Genomic DNA, 17,139 nt, shown 5'->3' with positions numbered 1-17,139 from the left:
CTTTAAAGATCCCCTTATCTTATATAAAGTCTTGTATAAACTATGAAGCAACATTTTTCCTTTCATTAAAGAGCTATTCCTCAAAGACTTAACATTTAGAGATTTAGTCTTTTATCTTTTTATTTTTATTTTTTCCAGATTCTCTGTTTATTTTTCCATCTCTTTGCGGCTTTATTTTAAACTCTAATCTTTTCTTTTTAAATTTTTTTAAAATTTATTTATTTATTTATTAAAAATTTCCACCTCCTCCCATCTTCCCATTTCCCTCCCCCTTCCTCCACTCCCTCTCCCCATCGCTCTCCAGTCCTAAGAGAAGTCAGGGTGCCCTGCCCTGTGGAAAGTCCAAGGCCCTCCCCCTCCATCCAGGTCTAGGAAGGTGTGCCATGTACGGGGATAGAGACAGAGACCCACATTGGAGCACTGAACTGAGTTCCCAAGGCCCAGATGAAGAGCAGAAGGAGGAAGAACAAGAGCAAGGAAGTCAGGACCGCGAGGGGTGCGTCCACCCACGGAGACGTTGGGACTGATCTAATGGGAGCTCACCAAGGCCAGCTGGAAAGGGACTGAACGAGCATGCGATCAAAGCCAACTCTCTGAATGTGGCTGACAATGAGGGCGGACTGAGAAGCCAATGATAATGACACCAGATTTGGATTCTACTGCATGTACTGGCTTTTGGGGAGCCTAATCTGTTTGGGGATTTAGTCTTTTAGAAACACGCCTCTACCGCTGTTTGCTGTCACAGGAGAAAATGCAGGTCGGGTTTGTGTTTACCGTGTTGCTGTGGCACTTCGCCACAGTGTGTAGCAAGCATGACTACTTCCTCTGTCTTCACAGTACTGTAGAGCATAGTAGCAGGAGATGACGTCTCTTGTCACTTTACCCGGTGGCTGCTGAACGCCAGGCTCTCCTTTGGAGGCTCACACCGACAGCACCGAAGCCGGCGTCAAGGGTGAGAATACCCTTTGCCCACACTGAGGACGCCTTACTCAGACTCTTCTCAGCAACGTGTCTCATACCTGTGTCTGCTCATGAAAGACACTACTGACAACCACAAATTAGTGACTTAGTAACTAACTGTCAGTTATTCATATCCTATACTTTGTTTTCTCAATTTTACAATTAATTGAAAAAAGTAACATCCAGAGTATAATAAAGGTTTATTTCTAAGGAAATATACATGCACACACCAACTTTCCTTACATATACACACAAGGTTTATGTTGTAAGCAGCAAATGCACGTTTCTCTCTTTCCATTAACATTTATCCTACACAATATTTTTTAAAAGCTTCCTTTTAATTGTTTCTTTTTAAAAATAAAGAGAATTAAATTAGACATTAATTGTCCCATTTCTCATTAGGTATAAATTTCACTGCTTACCAGGGAGTAGAAAATTAAATGTATGAATAGTATTGAATCCTGTGTGTGTGGTGGTGGGGGTGCATGCCTGTGTGTACCTGTGTATGTGCATGGGTGTGCTTGCCGTATATATGGTGGATACCAGAGGCTGATTTGACTGTTTTCTTCTATTGCTCTTCATCTTATATTTTGAGCTAACATCTCTCACTGAACCTGGACCCTGCCATCTAGGCCAGAGTGCTTGGCTGGGTAGCCCTTGACCTGTCCGTGTTCACCTCTCCCCTGCACTTGGGCTTCAGAGTGGATGGTTACACTTGGTTTTTCACTTGGGTGCTAGGGATCCAAACTCAAGTCTTCATGCTTTTGCAGCAAGAACTTTGCCTGTTGAACCATCTCTGCAGCCTAGATTCTTATAAATGCTGAAATAAATGTCAGTAAGATATACAAGCTTTAGACTAAAAGACCCCTTGCAGGTGGAATAGGAGCAGCTTAAAGCTATACACTAAGAAAACAATTTTAGTTTTACTGGATATTTAAAAAGACTAGATTGGTGGAAGTGTCACAGTCAGTGATTCGAGGACAATGTGATGGGTTGCCAGGAGGGGATGAAGGCTACCAGGGTGTGGTATGTAGTGGTGATATGAGTTTTTAGGTCCACCAACGGCCAACTTTGAATGTGCCTGGTCTTTAAAAAGAAATGAACAGAAGACTGAGCTCCATGGGCCATCAAAATTCCTGGTTATGCCACAGTTGGTGGTATTTTCAAAGCAGGCAATAGCACACCAAATATGCACTATAAACTGGCGTGCTTTGCATGGGGAGGGGTGCGTTGTCTACTCTAACATGACGATTCAAACAAAAGAGAAATCCATTAGACTGTCAATCTACCACAGACACCAGAACTTCTTTTTTTTCTCATTTTTTATTAAAGATTTCCATCTCCTCCCCTCCTCCTCCCCCTTCCATCCCCTCCCTTCCACCCATACCCCCACTCCACCCCTCTCCAAAGACAAAGAGCCATCAGGGTTCCCTTCACTATGTTAAGTCCAAGGTCCTCCCAGCTCCCCCTAAGTCCAGGAAGGTGAGCAACCAAACTGACAAGGCTCACAGTGAGCCCGTCCATGCTGTAGAGTTCATGTTCATTGCCATTGTCCTTGGTTTCTCAGTCCTCCTCCACCGTCAGCCACATTCAGAGAGTCCGGTTTGGTCCCCTGTTCCATCAGTCCCATTCCAACTGGACTTGGTGGTCTCCCGTTAGATCTGTCCCACCGTCTCAATGGGTAAAAGCACTCCTCGCAGTCCTGGCTTCCTTGCTCATGATCTCCCTCCTTTTGCTCCTCATCAGGACCTTGAGAGCTCAGTCCGGTGCTCCTATGTGGGGCTCTGTCATTTTCTCCATCCAATGCCAGGTGAAGGTTCTATGGTGATATGCAAGATATTCATGAGTATGGCAATAGGATCTGGACATTTCTGGCACCCTCTCCTCAGCTGCCCAAGGAACTAGCTGGCGGCGTCTTCCTGGACACCTGGGAACCCCTCTAGAGTCAAGTCTCTGCCAACCCTAGAATGGCTCCCTTAATTAAGATATATAATTCCTTGTTCCCATATCCACCCTTCCTATATCCCAACCATCCTATTCCCCCAAGCTCTTCCCATCCTCCACTTCACACTTTTCTCTCCCCATCCCCCCACCCCCCATCCCACCCCACCTCCATGTTCCCATTTTTTGTCCGGCAATCTTGTCTACTTCCAATATCCAGGAGGATAACTATAATTCGTAAAAAATCCTAGAGAAGCTATATAAGAAGGTGAACCCAAAGACACCAGAACTTCTTATGAACTGAGCCTCTATTCACTCATATCTGAAAGCCCTCTATGAAGAATAAAAGATACTTTCTAAGAATAAATGAATGTTTTCAACTAATGTCTCACTCTTATGGTGAACATATCTGCAATAGAATGGTATGGGATCCAGGCAACAGCCACTTGGTCCTCACTACCAAAGTGCTACTCGCCAGTTCCGTTCAATGCTGACTTGAATTTTTCTTTCCTTTCCCATGTTCCTCTTGCCTTCTGTGCCCTCAGGTAGAATGCTTTTCCCAAGTTAGAGAGCTTAATACCAAAATTACTGAAAATTCTTTCTCTGGAAGTAGAAAAGCTCAACATTTTATTTAAATATGGAGCCATCATCAATTGTGTTGCCATGGAGACCCTTCCTCCCATGTGCTCAGCAACATGTCTGCTGCCAATTATCCAAAAATAACTTCTCTATTTCTATGGAGTTCTCCGTGTCTCACCTACTGCTGCTTCTGCATTCTGTTTGAGCTTGGGTGAAAAGAGGAGGGCTTTTTATTTCTATACCTTGTAGGCAGGAAAGGAAAATTTCAACATGTCCAAGCTGAAAAGGATCCCTTACTGTGTCACTTCCTGTGTAACATTATTACATATCCCCATTAGCTATAGCAGACAAAGGTGATTTAAAAAAAGACTTCATTTCAGGTGATAGAACAGACCAACACCTTGATGACCATGGTGGGAAAGGTGATTATCTGTGTTTTGTGTCAATTTAAAGTTTTACATTATTGGCTTTGTGGCCTTTTCTTTTCACACTAGTTTGTTGAGCCACATTGTGTCTCCACCAGGCTGCCACTACTATGGAGTAGTGAGGCTCTTAAGATGGGATTTGCTTGCGTCCCTGTTTCAGTTTGGCTGATCCATGGTTGGGAAGCACGGGGTCATATGGGCATGCTTTTAGACACTTGCTGTGTGAGCACTGAGCTACGTCCATGGGTGGCTTGTCCCTGTGGGTCCAAAGCCCAGGAGGCATGGACTCACTCTGCGTGCTGCTGTGTGCTGAGAGCTCATAATGAGGCCTCTGCACAGGCCCAGCAATGAGGCACTGTGTGAACAATTCCATTTCTAGGGAGGTTCCCGTGTGCATGTGTGTGAGTGTGTGTGTGCGTGTGTGTGTGTGTGTGTGTGTGTGTGTGTGTGTGTATGTGTAGGTCAGAAGACAATTTGTGGGAGTTAACCAACATTTCTACTTTTTATCTTTTTCTACTATATGGGGCCTGGAAATCAAGTTCGGGAACTCAAATCATCAGGTTTGGTGGCAAATGCCCTCACCCACTGAGATATCACACTGGGGCCACAGTGTTCTGATATGTTAAATTTCCTGTCTGTGCTAGCAGCAGGGATGGAATAACTAGGAAAGACCTTTGACTTTTTTGTCCAACCCACTGGCCAGTGCACAGCCAGACATAAGGGCTTGTCTAGCCTTTTCTTCCATGCCTGCCACCTCCTAGGAACTTTAGAGAGAATGCAATGCAGAGGACTAGGGTATCACCAAAGAGCATATTCCAAAGTACCCCTGGCTGAGTCTGAGAGAGATGATGGATAGCAAGGGAGAACAATAAGAATGCCACACTGAACTTTCTGGGTCAGTTTCCTAATCTGCACAAATCAGATTGCAAATCTTTCACATCATATAAGAATTTCCTCAGACTAGACTCTCAAAGAAGCCAAAAGGAAATTGTTCATCTTTGGTGGGCACTGTGACTGGCCGCCCTCCACAGTCTCTGTTAGAATACCAATCATTTTGTTTTTTGGGGCATCACAAACATTTTTTCTCCCCAAAGCTCTATCCTGAATCTATTGTAAAAGAACAAACTTAGGGTTGTAGAGAAGGACTCCATAAAGGAGTCTCACATTGTAAGTAGTGTTGCAGGGCCAGAGAGGCAATGTGCTCTTTGAATTGCCACACTGCTAAATGAAATGTCAAGAATCTTGTCTTCTAAAGCACAATAACAATAGTACACAAAAATAGACATGCAGAAGTGTTTGCTGCAGTATCATCTTAATAACAAGTGGTATTTAACTGCCTTAATTGTCTAGTAAAACTTGTCATAAGAAATGACACAAGAGTCATCTGGGTTTAGAAAGAAATGCTTGAGATCCTAGCACTTGGAAGGTTGGGGTCCAGAGGGTGCAGCAAGCCTGGACAGCATGAACAGTTTGGCAACAGCATGGGGTGCATAATAAGAGCTGTTTGGAAACAAAACAAGGGAACACGAACACACACACACACACACACACACACACACACACACACACACACACACACTCATAAACATACCGAAATGCAGAAGAAAAAGGAGAAAAGCCCAAGCCCTCCAAAGAGGATAGACTGAATGAAGGTGCATTGCATGGCTGAACGCTGCCATTGTGCTGGACAGAGCATGGAATAGAGCTTTAAGGCGTAGCTTCAGAGTAGAGCAAGGTACTATTAGGTCACAGAAGGACCTGGGAGGTTATGGAATCTGTGAGCACTGTTCAGCTGGAGACAGAATTGTTTTACGAGCTCTTCATTAATCAGACTCCTGTCATTCTGACCGAATACCTGAGAGGGGTAGCTTCAAGGCAGAGATTTCCTTTGTCTATGGCTTCATGGTTTTTCTCTCATAGCTTTGGGCTTTGTTAGCTTCAGACCTACAGTGAGGCAGATGTCCTAATGGTGGGAGTGTAGGTGGAGTTTCTTCAGATGTGTAGCTGGGAATCAGAATGAGTGACAGGGAAAGGAAGGTAGAGAGGAGAGAGAGGGAAGAGCAGGTGGAGGTGAGAAGAGGAGAGGGAGAAGGAGGTCAGACCATCTCTCTGACCCACCCAATGGCCCTTCCTCACTCACCTATGACTCAGCTAGGACTCAATTCCTAAAGTTCCCAGAACCTCCCCAAATAGTGCCACAAGCTGGGACCAACCAAGATCTAGCGGCCTTCTTCCCATTCACATTACAACACCACTGCATATGCTAGTTCAGGTGCAGAAATTGTTTTACAGATCCTCAGAATCACAGATGACAATTGTAACAATGGTACCCTCCCACGATGATCTTTGATCATGTGTAGTTATTAATTCCTGAGATAATACTACCTCTCCATCACCCTTCAAGAGACTAGTTGAGGTCATGTGACTCTAGGGCTGCTCCAGTGAGCTTGAACTGTCAACTTGACACAATCTAGAGCCACCTGGGAATAGTCTCAGTGAAGGACTGTCTACATCACGTTAGCCCATGTCTAGATCAGGTTGGTCGATGGACATGTCTGTAGGACTTATGTTGATGTGTGTGGCACCATTCCTTGGGTTTTGGGTCCTGCATCATATAAGAGCGGAGGAAGTGCGTTGAGTAGTAGGCATGAGTAGAGTTATCTCTCTGTGCTCCTTACTGTGGACTTGACTGGTTGCTTTAAATTTTTCCCTTGACTTCACTGTGAGGATGAGCTGTAACCTGAAGTTACAAGCTAAATCAACCATTCCCTACAGCTCATCCTCACAGTGAAGTCAAGGGACATCTGATCACAAAAGCAAGAAATGAACTGGGGCAAAGGATGACTTTAAAAAGTCCCTAGTTGATCTTTTAAGGACATTATAAACTTTATACTTTTATCAAAAGAAAATTACATATAACTTTATGTAAAATAAAGTTTAGAGCCATTAATTAATCTTGATGGACACTCTAAGTTCAGATGACATGTCCTGCAAAGTACCCTTCCTTTAACTTCTCAAAGGAGAGGGGAAGAGAAATATGTAAGACAAGGCAGCTCCCGAGGAGTTCCTGACCAGTGTGTGTCTGGATATTCTGAGGACAATCCGAAGGCCTAGAGACATCTTTATAGAAGAGATGTCTCCACAGTGTGGTATGTTTGAGTGACTTGGACAATTATGTGGGTGGAGTGAAGTCATAAAGACTGTCTTTCAACCTTGCAACCTCCATGAAGATGAGGGGTTCATTTCATTTGCTGTCATATACCTGATATTTACTGTCAGATATTTCATATACTGAATATTCACCCATTACATAAATAGAAAGTTAAAGCCTGCATCAGGATTGATAGCAGCCTGTGAATCCCATCAGCCAGTTGGTCAATGACTGCTCTGCATTTTCTTGGTGTTTAGCTCCCTGGACGTGCTAACAGTGAGCCCTTCATCAGTGTCCTCAGGATATCAATTATTCCTTGGAACCCTTTGCTGATTGAGGAAGAAAAGACAGAGAGGGCCAAGATCTTGGCGGTGAACAGCTTCCTGACCGCCCTGTGTGGCCCACTTTCAATACACAGCACATTTGCACAGTTCCCTCCACGCGTCTCTGTAGTCATGTGACCCGAGCTCATAGTGGAGCAATGATGGACAGCTTGAATGATTGCTCCCCTTGTAGCGATCACTGAAGGGACCTGTCGCTGGCCTCCCAATGCAGGAGTTGCAACAAAATTAATGTGCTCTAATCTTGCTGGAGTTCTCTGTCTACTCACGCAGGCTGCAGTCCTTTGAGGCTCCTGGAGCAGCTTGATGAGTTTAAGGGAGTGGTGCTTATTACTTTAATTAGGATGTGCGCAACAGGCTCAGAATCTCGTGGGGAAGAGCAAAGCAAAGCTGCAGGGGCTCCTCTGTGGGGGTCTCTCTTCTCTGAGCATTTACTGAGGGGTTCAGAGTGGACCAGGGTCTACTTAAGAGAATCAGCTTGGAGTTTCTGGAATTACAATATTTTGCCCTCTTGAATGGAATTCTTGTTTGAGTTTTTGCTGTGTGGTTTTCCTGGATAGAACCTTCCTTGATTTATGTCCAGTAAAACCCATCCTTCCCACCTCCCTGGCCTTTCCATCTTCAAACAGGCCCAGATGTTTGGGCAGTATTAGATTAATTGAACTGTGCCAGGCTGAGAGGGCAGGGTTCACCTTCAGGGCCACTGTGTAACATGTCAGTACTTGTTTTCTCCCTCACCTTGTTTGTTCTCTCACTCAAATGCTCAATTCCCTCAAGCCCCTAGTCCTTCCCACCTCCAGGAATGCATAGAGAAATTCGTTAGGTGGCTATTCATTTGACAGCACATACAGTAGGTCTAATAGGAGCCAGGTACTTTAATATTTGTCTCAGCTGTATATTAGTGTGTAGCAACTGCCTGAGCTGCTTAAAAAACACACATTTGCTAGCCTGTACTTTCTGTCAGTCGAATCCAGCAGTACTCAGGCTTAGATGAGTCCTCTGCAGTGTCTCATCAGGCTAAAATCTACATGTCACCTAAGCTGAAATGGTCTCTGATGCTTGGTGCCTTCATCCAAGCTCTCAATAAACTATGGTAGAATCAATTTACTTTGAGGCCATGAGTTGTAGATCCCTGCGGCAAGCTAACTGTTAGTTGGTGATCACTCTCAGCTCCCAGGGCTACCCCAAAAGCTGTATCATGTCTTTCCCCAAGATGAGTGATAACTTCTTCAGGGCTTGGGACAGGCTCCTGTTGCTGCTACTTTACTCTGACATTGTTTAAGGATTTGTCTAAGTCAGTGCAGCTAGGATCATGGTCCCACTGATGAACTTAAAGGGCCATATCTTCAGGACTTCTTACTATTTCTCATGCAATATAGTGTTATCATAAGTGTAAATTCCCATCTTAAAATTCCATCCTTTGTTGAAGGGATGGGGCTATAACAGGGTTTGTACTATAGGGAAGTAGAGGCTGGATTATCTCAGAATTGTGCCTGCTGAATTGATGTGCTTCAAAATAGTCATGTTCTTTGCTAAGAAAGCCAGAAAACACTAACTAGATCATTTTAATTTGTAATAAGTGTTATACAAACAGATTTTTTTGCAAAAATACTGGACAGGGAGATAATAAATGGGTTAACACTTACATGGACTGACACGAAGCAGAAAGAGCGGCAGTCACAGATGCCCACAGAAGGGCTATTGCACTGACATTGACCAGCAAGTTCAAAAGCATGGATTTCTGAAGAACAGGAAAGGTAGGTGGTGAGAACAGAGTGAAGGAAATGAGCTGTGGCCAAGGTTACATGGGAAGTCAAGTCACATAAAGAACGGTTGGGAACCAGAGATGAACACGTATTATTGTTAGGGCATACACAGCATTTAATTTCAGATTGTTCTGTTTGGAAATTAGATCGTAGAAGGTCAGGAAGGGAGACTAAGATGCCAGATGGAAATTGCTACGAGTCAGGGAAGAGCTGTCAGTGACTGGAGATTGAAAGAAGGGAATGGAGAGGAATTCTACTTAAAGGAGACAGGAGTCAGGACAGACATTGCTGCAGAACTAAAGGATGTTTAGCAGAAACTACTACTCACTTTGCTGAAGTGCTGAAGATCGTATAGTTGGGGTGCAGCTCAGCAGTAGAACACATGGCTTGGTATTTGCAAGGTCCTGGGTTTGATGCCCAGCACCATACTGAAAAATGGAGTCCCAGTTTTAGTTTGAACGTTAACTGTCCCCATAGGGTCCAGTGTTTTAACACTCTGTCCCTAGCAGGTGGCACTGTTTGACAAAGTTGTGGAACCTTCAGTAGATGGAGCTTTGGTGAGGAAGTGTGTCATTGGAGGTGATCCTATACTTTACAACCTAGTCCTGTTTCTGCTTGCTCTCTGCTTCTGACTAGAGTCAATGTGACCACCCAACTCTGCTCCTGTGTCTTCACCATCATAGCAGCCTCATGACTTGTAGTCCTTTAAACTACAAGCTGAAGCAAACCCTTTCTGTCCTAAGTTGCTTTCTTTCTGTTATTTGGCCACAGTGATGAGAAATTTACTTAATGCAGTCACCTAATCAAGCATCAAGCACCTATAGGCAGGCTGAGTATGTAACAAGCCCAGCTCCAAATCTACCACAGAAGCCAGGCAGTGAACATCATTAATTGAGACTGCCTAAAATGTCCTGCTAGTCAACATCTTCCACCCTTAACAATTGCAGGGAGAGGAAGTAGGGGTTACTCAACAAACTGGACACATTTCATGGAGAGGCAGTAGGGGTTACTCAACAAACTGGACACATCTGTATCTTTCTTTCAAACCAGAACAGATGATACCTAGGGCCAGGGTATAGTAGAGTGGATCTGGGGGGGAACCAATCAACAGGTCACAAGGCTTCAAGGAGCAGGTGAGCCTCCCTGGCAGTTAATAAGGGAAACCCAACGTGGAATTCTGGGTACTCCTAGACTTTGAAAAAGCAGCAGTTGCATAATAAACAGGAAAAAGCAGAGGGCAATTTATACTAGGTTTGGGATAACTTGTGAATTTGATTTTTCTGTCTGTGAGCCATGTTTAAGGGCTAAAATGATGCTCAGAACCATTCAGATTGCCATAAGGAGCACTCCTTCACCACCTGCCCTCCTGACCATGCTATCCAGAGATAAACAGAAGCACCGCACAGACACAGAGGAAGTGACTGATGCTTAGTGAGCTACAAGCTAGAGATGAGTGACATTTTCATAGAAATGGCTGTAAGCTGTACTAACACAGACAGGACCAGTGGAAAGTGAAGGGTCTGGAAATGCTGGAGTGGAACCAACAGATTTAAAGCATTACTTGTGCCACAGGGTGCTTTCTGTGTTTGTTTGTTTGTTTGTTCTTTTGCTATTACTGTTTTTTTTTCAATGTCAAGGTCACCTCAAAGAATCTTGGTTTCCAGTGGAAAACAGTAAGATATATCTCTATGAGAAGAACATAGAAAGAAAGGTTACGGGAGCCAGAAAAACACTGTGAGGTGAGTGTCAGGAAATACATGTCGCAGAGTATGCTTCCTACTGATTGTAGAAAATCTGCTAACGTGGCCAGATGTCAAAAGCATAAGAAGGAGGAGGGGTGCAAGAACTAACACTTGTTGAAGGCTGATCGTGGGTTAGGCGGTTTGCTGATGGTTTTACATAATCATCTCAGTTGGTTTTACAAAAAGTTTGTCTTTTGGGTGATAGTATTGTGTAAGAGGGCCGAGCCCCCAGAATCTCTCCAATACCATTTGGGTAGTGAACTTGGATAGGGGCTTTTCTGTGACATCTCTGGTTCCCATGGTGTATAAGGAATCAGAAATAATTTTGGAAGCCATCTGGACTTACGAAGTCAGCCTTGAAGTAACTCGGGTAGTAAAAATGTTCAAGGATGAATTCTGCAAGGTACTAGAGCAGGAATGACAGTCAGCACTCTGAAGAGGGCCTGTAAAAGCATTCCAGATGTTTCCCACATTAGTGACAGGAATGAAAATGGCCATGCACTCAGTCTCTAAGGTGAGGATTCATCTTTTTCGGTGGTGAATTTCATCATGAGTCTTCACAGGTGATTGCTTGTCTTAGTCCTCACAGGCCTATATAGTAGGATATTTCAGACTAGAGAAATGCTGAATTGTGCTGTTGCTAATAGGAACGCCATAGTGGCGGCAGCTTTGCTGTCTAGTGAAGACCTATCCCTTGACATCATGACTCCCCCATTCATGAGGGCAGAGTTGAATGGGGCATTTTCTGCAGCCCCAGCCTCTGACTAGTGGTTTTCACATACCCACAAGAGGTTTGTTTCCAGACCCCTAGGGCTATGTGCAGCTGTGGCTGCTGCTGGACCCTGTGCACAGTATGGTTTCTCCTATGTATATCTCCCCCCCCCCTTTGATGCATACGCATGCTCATGTGGGGCTGTACATGCAATTGTGTGTGCAAGTGTACGCAGCTGTGCACGTGGAAGCCAGGGGCCGACATGAGGAATCCTTAATCTTCTTTGGTTTTGAGACTCAGTTTCTCACTGAACCCTGATGTCTCTGATGTAGCTAGGTTGCCTGGTCAAAGAGTAGCAGGTATGCTCCTGTCTCCGAGCCCACACTCCCAATCCCCAATGCTGCGATTACAGATGTGGGTGCCATGCTTGCGTCTTTATGTAAGCATGAGGTATCTGAATGCAGGTCCTCATTCTTGCGTATCAGCCTTTTGCAACTGACCCATCTCAGTTCCTCGTCCCACATCACTGTTGTGTGACAGCAAAGCTAGAAAGCTTTTCTAATTTTTTAAAGGTGCTTTGAGAATTTTGTGTAATGTATTTGCTCATACCCACTCATCAGCCTCCACTGCTTCCAGATCTATGCCTCTTCCTGTCCATTAAACTCCTTGCTTTGAATTTTTCTCTTCTTTTTCAATTTCACAAGAAGATTTGTTCTAACTACTGGTCTTAGAAACCATCAGTATTTATGTGTTTCTTCTTGAGATTATTCACCCTATCATTTAAAAGGAGTGCTTTATGGATTTTCTTGGGCATAAACTTCTGTGATTTGGAGTCGTTATTAAGCAAAAATAAGGGTTAATTGAACACAGTAGCTTGTTACTGACAATTGAGATAACTACAAGCCACTAAAGGGGAGGGTGGTGTCTGCAACACAGATGTCCTGAACGCAGGGTGACTCATGCTCAGAGGGACAGAGCAGACAATATAAGGGTTTGTCACTCTGCTCACAATGACACATCATTTAAAGATCACAGCTTCACTTCCTCCCTAGAACTTTCCATTCAGTATTTTGGGACAAAATATTAAATAGGTACTGTAGGTAGATGACTTCCTAGAGTCATCTGGAAAGATGTCTCAACGAGAAAGTGCTTCAGTCAGACTGCCTTGTGGTCTGTGGTGTGCTTCCTTGGTCCATGATTGACATGAGAGAGCACAGCCAATTGTGGGCAGGTGATCCTGGGGTGTTTAAGGAAGCAGGTCGAGCTAGCCATGAGGTGCAAGCCAGTAACCAGAAGTCCTCCATGGGCTCTGCTTCAGTTCCTGTCTGGATTCCTGCATGGACATCTTTTCCTGATGGACTAAGCTGCAAAATGAAATAAACCCTTTCCTCCCTGAGCTGCTCTGGTCATGGTGTTTATCATCAATAGAAAGCAAACTAGAGAAAACTAAATTCTTGGGTAAGTCAGACTCCCACATTCCCACACTCAGTTAGCTTTCTACATGCAATTTGGAGGGACACAGACATTTAGACCTCAGAAGAAGTGACATGGCAGTGGCACAATGCTGTAATTGGAAAATCTGTTCTGATGGTGATGCATCCAGTCAATATTTGTGAACCTCGGTTTCTTCCTGCTAAGTGGTAATAAAATGAAATGTTGTCTTTAGCAAGTTCCTGTACACAGCAAATGAGATGACTTCCAGTGAAGCTACGCTGTAGACTCTTGTCATGTGTGTGCTTTTGTGTGCTTTGGTCAGGTATCTTGGTACCTAGTATCATATCTCTGTTCCCAATCAAGTGTACAGAGTCTATCATTTTCAAACAAGTCACATGAGCTCAGTGTCATAAATGGAATTCATTGCACAAGACTTTAGATCGGCCCAACTAAAGTCCACGAGAATGAAAAAGTAATGAATGAGAAGTCTCCAATGATATACCAGTAGGCAAGTTATGTCAACATAGTTTGGAATCCTGGTGGGTGGGGAGGTAGATGGGTTAAGAAGTAATTAGTGGAGAATATTAAGAAAGTTGAAAGTCGGGTGCATATGGGAGGAAAGGGGGGGATGCTAAAAGCAGGCAAGTTTATTTGTAGAAGGTCAGGGGAAAGCATGTAGGAAGGGACCAAAACCAGAAAACTAATTAGGAGCCCCTCACAAGACAGAAACAATGTGATCATCTGGTGACGGACTACAGCTTCACCCTGCTGCATGGCCCTTCTTTACAGGAAAAGTTTAATTTAAAGGTTTCTTAGATTAGGACATTTGATTCAAAGAGGTTCTAAGAAAAATTTGCACTAAACAACACTGTGAAGAATGATGCCCGTGCTAAGTTCTGTGGGTCTTAGATGAACACCATTGGCAGTCAGTTCCAGATCAGCCAGATGGAGAATGAAGTCCTGTTGAGGACGTGTTACCTGGGGTTTGGGGATCATAAAGGAAACAGTTCTTGAACTCTGAAGTTTATCAACTAACAATTCCTGTAGAGAAGCAAAGAGCTTTTTATTAATGTTGGTGATCTCTATCACTCCTCCCAGAGAGTGCAGACCTCACTGTGGAAGGGGAGGAGGAGCAACAGTGAGCACTGGAGATGATGGACATCTGAAGGATGATGGAGGAAACAGGCTTCTGCACACAGCACAGCCATTGCACATATGAAACACAACAGTTCTGACATCATGCACAAGACTTTTGCAAGTACGAACCAGTTAAAAATGAAGAGGGTTAGGTGGGTGCAAAGGCCCAGCCCTAGCTAAGGAGCTATTAGCAATTGGTGGCTGCTGGAAAAGGGAGAATCAGTTTTCTGTAAGGACGCGAACCCAGGTAGATCAGCCATGCTCCAGTACAAGGCCACACACACGAAAGTATATGGCAACACAGATGGGTTTAAAAGAGAAAAGAGGACATAGTTACATGGGTAGGAAAGGAAGAAATCTGAGATGAGATAGGGGAAGGGGTGGATATGATCAAAACATACTGTAGGATATCTCTAAGATTTTGGAAACAAAAGCCCTTTCTTAGGGGAGAGCCAGTGGGTCTGGGTAAACCAGGAAGGTTTCAAAGTTGCCCAAGATTGGTGCAGGAAGCCTTGAGATGTTCAAATTGTAGTATAAGAAAGAAGGATCAGTGGAGGGTGCCTTGTGATAAGACAGTAAAATGAGAACAGCCCCAGATGTTTCTGGTTTATGTTTTCCCTTCATAGTGGAGATGGCACAGTCAGTGTAGATCAGGATGCCAAGCCTAGCTGACATACTTCCCCCACGTCACTGGTTCAGAATCAAAGGCACAGGAATTCAAATCATTCCTATTATTACAGCTGTCTGGATCCACACAGTCTACATGAAGCTTCTAACCTAGAAAGCTGTAACTGAAGCATGATAATAAAATAAATTTGCTGCCACATGCAGAGGGGTCAGAGTCATCCTATGTTCATCTACAACTACTGCAGAGACTGAGAAGTCACACTCCTGAACTAAATCACATGGATTTGGGATTATACTAGATCTGATTCTGAAGAAGTAAGCTTTTCTTCTAGGTGGCAAATAACTTGAACACCCTTTATCCTGAGGAATGTTGAAGAAACCCTACACATGGGGAGTGTCCATTGTGTAGAAGGACAAGTCTTGTACCCAGCACTCATGACAGTCACTTTTATTGTCAAACTGACTGGATTTAAAACATTATGGAAACCCCTCTGGGTGTATCTGTGAGGGCACCCCTAGAAAAGTTTAATTAAGGAGGGACTCTTACCTGTGCGGGTGGCACCATCCCATGGGCTGAGAATCTGATAGTGAGCTGAGCACCATAAAGAAACCCACTATTTGAATATCTACTAACAAAATTTACTAAAAGTAATGTAAATACTATATAATTACCATATAATTACTACTGATCCCATTTCTATGTTTGTGTCATATAGGTGCTAATAATCTATACACATGAAAAAGTATATAGTTTGCATATGAGAGAAAATAAATCAACACTCATCCTTGCCGGCCTTATTTCAGTTAACATGATGATCTCTAGTCTTTACAAGTTTTCAAAGATCCTCACAGGTTTTTTTTCCTTTATTTCCTGTATTTTATTATGAAATAGAATTATCATATTAATTCTGAACTGCAAACCTCAACATTTATATAACAGGGAAAAGCATGTTTTAATTTAAGGTGATATTTATTATTTTGTTGTCAAAAAAGCCTAATGCTAAATTCTCTTTCATAAATAGTCCACGATTTTATACTTTCCCAGAGTATTCATTGAGAATCTACCAGATGTTTAGTCCTGTGCTGCTGTGGGACAATGGTCTGTACCTTGTCAATTGTATTTTAAATAAATACTGATTGGCCAGTAGCCAGGCAGGAAGTAGAGGCAGGGCAATGAGAATTCTGAGAAGTAGGAAATTTCAGTCTGCAGTCATCATACAGAGACAGAGGAAGCCAGACACAGATGTGACTGCCACGATGAAAAAGATACCAAGCTATGTGGTTAACATAGGCAAGAATAATGGGCTAATTTAAGATGTAAGAAAGTGATATAGATATGAATAATTTGCATTGGTATAAATCTTGATTTATTGATACAAGTTTAAGGTCAATTTTGTTATATGTATATGTATTTCTTATCTTGATTAAGGTATTGTGATTGTGTAGTTCATTTTAAAATGTAATGTATAATTAGACAATAGAGAAGTCTTTTTTTTGATTTTTATTGAGCTCTATATTTTTCTCTGCTCCCCTCCCTGCCTCTCCCCTTCCCCTTCAACCCTCCCGCAAGGTCTCCATGCTCCCAATTTATTCAGGAAATCTTGCCCTTTTCTACTTCCCATGTAGATTAGATCTATGTAAGTCTCTCTTAGTGTCCTCATTGTTGTCTAAGTTCTCTGGGACTGTGGTTTGTAGGCTGGTTTTTTTTTTTTTGCTTTATGTTTAAAAACCACCTATTAGTAAGTACATGTGTTAATTATCTTTCTGTGTCTGGGTTACCTCACTCAAAATAATGTTTTCTAGCTCCATCTATTTTCCTGCAAAATTCAAGATGTCATTATTTTTTCTGTTGTGTAGTACTCCATTGTGTAAATGTACCACATGTTCCTTATCTATTCTCTGGTTGAGGGGCATTTAGGTTGTTTCCAGGTTCCGGCTATGACAAACAAAGCTGCTATGAACATCGTTGAACACATGTCCTTGTGGAACGATTAAGCATCCTTTGGATATATACCCCAAAGTGGTATTTCTGGGTCTTGAGGGAGGTTGTTTCCTAATTTTCTGAGAAATCACCCACTGACATCCAAAGGGGTTATACCAGCTTGCATTCCCACCAGCAATGCAGAAGTGTTCACTTTTCCCCACAACCTCTCCAGCATAAGTTGTCATCAGTGTTTTTGATCTTGGCCATTCTTACAGGTATAAGATGGAATCTCAGAGTTGTTCTGATTTGCATTTTTGTGATGATTAAGGATGTTGAACATTTCCTTAAGTATCTTTCAGCCATTTTAAATTCCTCTGTTGAGAGTTCTCTGTTTAGGTTT

The sequence above is a fragment of the Arvicola amphibius genome, chromosome 4 (genome assembly GCF_903992535.2).
Source record: "Arvicola amphibius chromosome 4, mArvAmp1.2, whole genome shotgun sequence".
NCBI classification, from domain to species: domain Eukaryota; kingdom Metazoa; phylum Chordata; class Mammalia; order Rodentia; family Cricetidae; genus Arvicola; species Arvicola amphibius.
Note: the sequence above shows the minus strand (reverse complement) of the source record.